The sequence below is a fragment of the Macaca nemestrina genome, chromosome 4 (genome assembly GCF_043159975.1).
Source record: "Macaca nemestrina isolate mMacNem1 chromosome 4, mMacNem.hap1, whole genome shotgun sequence".
NCBI lineage: Eukaryota > Metazoa > Chordata > Mammalia > Primates > Cercopithecidae > Macaca > Macaca nemestrina.
The window spans coordinates 71,999,559-72,005,436 of record NC_092128.1 but is presented as its reverse complement, the minus strand read 5'-3'; the positions used below and the strand labels follow the sequence as shown (position 1 = coordinate 72,005,436).

At 43.5% G+C, this 5,878-nt stretch overlaps 1 pseudogene; it reads right to left on the bottom strand.

The window, feature by feature from the left end:
- Positions 1-821: 821 nt before the first annotated feature.
- On the bottom strand, positions 822-5,868 carry LOC105475905 (uncharacterized; annotated as a pseudogene).
- Between the last annotated feature and the right edge of the window lie 10 nt (positions 5,869-5,878).

Genomic DNA, 5,878 nt, shown 5'->3' with positions numbered 1-5,878 from the left:
AAGTCAGTGCACCTTAAAAAAGAACACAATAAGTGATTTTTAGGGAACAAGGGAAAACAATGATAAGGTGCCTGCGAGGTCGGGCAAAAAGAGCCACATTTTTCTTCTTGCAGAGAGCCTATAAACAGATGTGCAAGTAGGAGAGATATCGCTAAATCCTTTTCCTAGCAAGAAATATTAATATTAATACCCTGGGAAAGGAATGCATTCCTGGGGGGAGGTCTGTAAATGGCTGCTCTGGGAGTGGCTGTCTTATACAGTTGAGATGAGGACTGAGATACGCCCTGGTCTTCTGTGGTACCTTCAGGAAACTCTGCCCTGGTAAATTTATGGTCAGACTGGTCCTCTGCTCTCGAATCCTGTTTTCTGTTATTTAAGATGTTTATCAAGATAATACGTGCCCCACTGAACATAGACCCTTATCAGTAGTTCTGCTTTTGCCCTTTGCCTTGTGATCTCTGTTAAACCCTTATTAGTAGTTCTGCTTTTTGCCCTTTGAAGCATGTGATCTTTGTACTTACTCCCTGTTCTTACACCCCCTCCCCTTTTTAAAACCCTTAATAAAAACTTGCTGATTTGAGGCTCAGGAGGGCATCATGGTCCTATGTATATGTGATGTCACCCCTGGTGGCACAGCTGTGAAATTCCTCTCTTTGTACTCTTTATTTCTCAGCCAGCCAACACTTATGGAAAATAGAAAGAACCTATGTTCAAATATTGGGGGTGGGTTTTCCCAATAGGAGGTGACTGAAAGGCACTGTGCAAAAGGCCTATATCACTCTGTAGTGGAAGGACTGGAGCCCAGTGCCTTGTGGCCTTCATTAACTTGTCCCCACCTCTTCTTTGGTTGCAGTGGCCTCAGTGGGAGCAGTTTCTTCTATGTGTTCTGCTGACTTCTCCTCTTCCTCCTCCTCATCCTCTTGGGGATACAGGTGCAGGTATTTCTACATGCATTCCTGCATGACCCAGAATTGTTCTACACAGTCTTTCCCCTTGAGATCCCCTGCACTATAGTGGAAGCAGAAAAAGGCCAACTTGAACTGTTCCCCACAGGGACCACTGGCCATGCCCCCAAGGCATGGGCAGTTCCAGTTAATGTCTTCATTTGGCAGCATCAATCCGTACTGAGTATGGATCATTGGGGTCATCAGCCACCAGCTCTACATTGCTTGGAGTTTTATGGTCATCTTTGGTCACAAGTATGATTCCATCCTTCCCTTCCTGCTGGCATAGGACATGGCTGCGGCATACAGACCAGTGCTTAGACTTTGCAGAAGCAGCCACAGCAGCTGCCCCATTTTTTTTACAACCTTTTAAAATTAAGTATGATACACATACTCTAAAGTGTACAACTCATATGTGTATAGTTTAATTATCACAAAGCAATGACACCCAGGCAACCAAATCAAGAAATAGCCATTACCACCAGAAGTCCCCCTCTTGTCCTTTATGGAGAATCAACCGCTGTCCTGACTTCTAACACCGTAGATTTTGTAGATTCCCTTTATGAGTTAGGGAACTTCTTTTCTATTCCTGTTTTTATCATGAATGTGTTTAATTTTATCAATGGCTTTCTCTACAAGATGATCATGTTTTTTTTTCCCTTTATTAATGTGTGGATTACATAGACAGATTTCTGAATGTTAAATTAACATTGCAATTCCTGGAATAAACCCAACTTGGTTGTGATGTATTTTATCCCTTTTACATATTGCTAGGTTTGGTTTACTACTATTTTGTTTAAGATTTTTACATCTATGTTCATAAGTGACACAGACTTACAATTTTTCTTTCTTGTAATATCTTTGTTGAGTTTTAGCATCAGACTGTGATAGCCAAAGTGAGAAGTTTGGATTTTATTTTCAGTGTGACAGGAAACTATTTGAGGTTTTCATATAGTGCTGATAAGAAAAAAAATCTCAGATATTAAGAGGGAAAGAAAGCAATTTAGAAAACAGCACAGAATAAGATCACTTTGTGTAAATTAGAAACGTGTGTGTGTGTATGTGTGTTGCATTTTTTAAGTTGTTAGAACTAAAACTAAGAATTATTGACAATTGATGTTAACAGGGGTGATAAGGGAGTTTTGATTTTGTGTTGTTTGACATTTTTTCACCATGTGTATGCATTACTTTTATTTAAAAACATAAACAAGAAGAGAAAGTATCAAATGGAAAAGAAGAAAATAAGGGCAGTTTGTTGACCCTAAAACTCTCTCCCAGCCAGAGACAGTAGTGCATAGTTGACAGTACCTGGTTTGAGGGCTGGCCACTGGACCTTGTCTCTGAAGCTCAGTTCATCTGGAAAGTGAGGATGATATTGTCCACCTTAGGGCTGTGTGAAGATTTCATCAGTTACTGTGCTTGGGCCATAGTTCTGATTCAAGTAATGGGGATTCTCCAAGCAGCTGTAGCTACAGTATGACAAAATTATTGTGCGTATGTATTAGAACATAGCATAACAGTAGTGTATGTGAGGACAAATGAGGACTACTAAGTAGAGAAGAAGGTGACTGGGGTATCAAATGGGGAAGGGAGGGAAATGGGTAGGAGAAAAGAACTTAAGAAGGTACTGTAGTGAAGGCTGTAACTCAACCCCCTGCCCCCTCAGCTGGTACCTCAGGAAGAACAGGAGCCACAGTAGGCCTGGCCAGGAGAGAGTTCACAGACTGACACAATATCTTAGTCCATTTGTGTTGCTGTAACAAAATACTTGAGAATGGGTAATTTATAAAGAACAGAAATTCCTTCCTTTCTTTCCCTTCCTTTCCCTTCCCTCCCCTTCCCTCCCCTTCCCTCCCCTTCCCTCCCCTTCCCTTTCCTTCCCTTCCCTTCCCCTCGCTTCCCTTCCCTTCCTCTCCCTTCCCTTCCCTTCCCTTCCCCTCCCATCCCCTCCCCATCCCTTCCCTTCCTTTCCTTCCCTTCCTTTCTTTTCTTTCTTTCTTTCTGAGTTTCACTCTTGTTGCCCATGCTGGAGTACAGTGGCATGATCTTGGCTCACTGCAACCTCTGCCTCCTGGATGCAAGGGATTCTCCTGCCTCAGCCTCCCGAGTAGCTGGGATTACAGGCACCTGCCACCACACCTGGCTAATTTTTGTATTTTTAGTAGAGATGGGGTTTCACCATGTTGGCCAGGCTGGTCTCAAACTCCTGACCTCAGGTGATCCACCCACATCAACCTCTCAAAGTATTGGGATTACAGGTGTGAGCCACTGTCCGCAGGCAGAAATTTATTTCTTACAGTCCTGGAGGATGGGAAGTCCAAGATCAAGATGTTAGCAGGTCTAGTGTCTAGAGAGAGCCCATTCTTCATAGATGGCGCCGTCTAGGTGTCTTCACATGGTAGAAGGGCAGAAATGCAAAAAGGGACAATTGCTAGTTCCTCCAGCCTTTTTATAAGGTTGTTAATCCTGTTCATGGGGGTTCCACTCCCAAAGGCTCTACCTCTTAATACTATCACATTGGTAATTTAGTTTCAACACATGAAAATTTGGGGGACACAGTTAGACCATAGGATGCAATGAGAGATACTAGCCTGGACCCAGAGCTCTTGGAGACAATTTGGTACCTATGGAATGGCTGAGAAAATTCTGGTGGTGGTCATGGTGGTGTGGGTATAAGCTGTGGACACAGAAATAAATACCTCCTGTGGCCTTAAATTTCACAGTAAGGGAAAAAGAATGCTGAATTCCCCAGGGGATTGTCAGTGCCAGCATGCAGTCTATTTTGCATGATTTAAATGTTACATGGTTCATTAATTAAAACTCTTAAGAATAAAAAAAAAAAAGCAGACACATAAAATATGCATGCATATTTTCTATGTTTCTGTGTTTCCAAAGAGATCACATCCACCACATTTTGTGTCTTGATGAGTATGGGCAGATGTGGAATTCCTTGACTGTGCACCCTTCTCCTGGATATCTCTGGGGTTGGGGGAACACTGCCACTGAGCCTCTATTTATGTAACTGTTAAATGAGGAGAGCAAGAGAACATACCCCATAGGGTTGATGTGAGGATTACATAAAGTAGTTCATGTGAAGTTATCAACAACTTTTACATCTAGTAAGTGCCTTGTTAATGTCAACTATGAGGCTGATAAGAAAGAAGGAGAAGGAGGAAGCATTTCTTTTGACTGGATCTTGGTCAAGTCATTAGTTGTACCCCTCACATGTAATCATGTAAATCATGTTAATTACATTTTGGAAAAAATTAACTCAAATCCCCTATTTACATCAGCAAACTAGACAGAGATACTGAGGACTGGACAGGGAGAAAATGAGAGGGACTTGTGAAACTGCTAGAAGGTTTGAGGGAGGAGAACCAGAGCAGATATTCCTAGAAACCTTTTGATTTTTTAGTTTCAGGAGGTGCACATGACACTTGTATCTTCTACTGCAGGCACACCTTCTGTGTTATAACCTAATGGCACTACGTGCTGTGTGGAGTGTGTGCCCCCACAGTTCTCACCCTTGTGCCTTGGCTCAGGGTGTGCCTCCTTCCAACTCTTCACACCCAACCCTAACCATCTCTCAAGAATCGGCTCAGACCCATGACGGAAGTTACATCTCCTTTCCCAACTCCCTGACTTTACATAGCTGTTTATTTCTTTTATTTCTCTCATTTTTATTTTTTCTTCAACTTTTAAGTTCCAGGGTACATGTGCAGGATGTGCAGGTTTGTTATATAGGTAAATGTATGCCATGGTGGTTTGCTGCACAGATGAACCCACCACCTAGGTATGAAGCCCAGAATCCATTATGCCATTATGTAGCTGTTCCTTTCTATTCCTCTTCTGTCTCCCTTAGGCATTCACTTTTGTATCTCCTTCAACTGACTATAAGCATCTTGAAGACAGGAAGCACATGTCCTTTTCTTGTTTCTTCCACTTCTCTGCTTCTTGCGCACAGTAGACATGCACTAATCAGCAGTTTAATGAGTGGTTAATGTATTCAGTTAGCCTTTTCTCAGCAGCAGCCTCTATTCAGCACAAGTTTCTGCTACCACTCCCCTCCCTGCCTAGAAATCCCAGGGAGAGGAGCTCATCCCAGCTGTCCCTGCCTGGTCATCTGACTTCTCCCACCACACTGCCTGAATTGGGCCTCTCCATGACTCCTCACTGTCCTGCAGCCCATGGGTAGCCATCTCCCTGTACCAACATCATCATCATTCACCAGAAAAAACAATGCACACTTTATCACACACAAGTCTTACTTATTTGAAATATCAGGTTAATGCAAAAGTAATTGCAGCTCTTGTCATTAACTTTTTTTTCTTTTTTGAGACGGAGTCTCGCTCTGTCACCCAGGCTGGAGTGCAGTGGCACAATCTCGGCTCACTACAACCTCTGCCTCCCGGTTTCAAGCAATTCTCTGCCTCAGCTTCCCGAGTAGCTAGGATTACAGGCACCCTCCACCACGCCCGGCTAATTTTTGTATTTTTAGTAGAGATGGGGTTTCACCATCTTGGCCAGGCTGGTCTTCAGCTCCTGACCTCAGGTGATCCACCCGCCTCGGCCTCCCAAAGTGCTGGGATTACAGGCGTGAGCCACGGTGCCTGGCCTCGCCATTACTTTTAATGGCCAAAACCACAATTACTTTTGTGCCAACATAATAACTGTGCAGGATCTCTTGTGGGCTCCTCTGGTGGAGTTTCATAAACATCTTCCTCCTGCTTAGGAGAAAGTGATAACGTGGTTGAGACAAACCACAGCATCCAGGAGCCTCTTGTTCTCTGAAGTGGAATCCATTTGGAGATTTGGGTGCAGTTCTGCCTAAAACAATAAGGAGTGCGTTGGCGTGGCTCTTTGACCAGAATGAGGCTTGGCAGATAGCGCTTGACTTAGGGCCCCTCCACCTAGGTCCACCCATGCTCCAACTG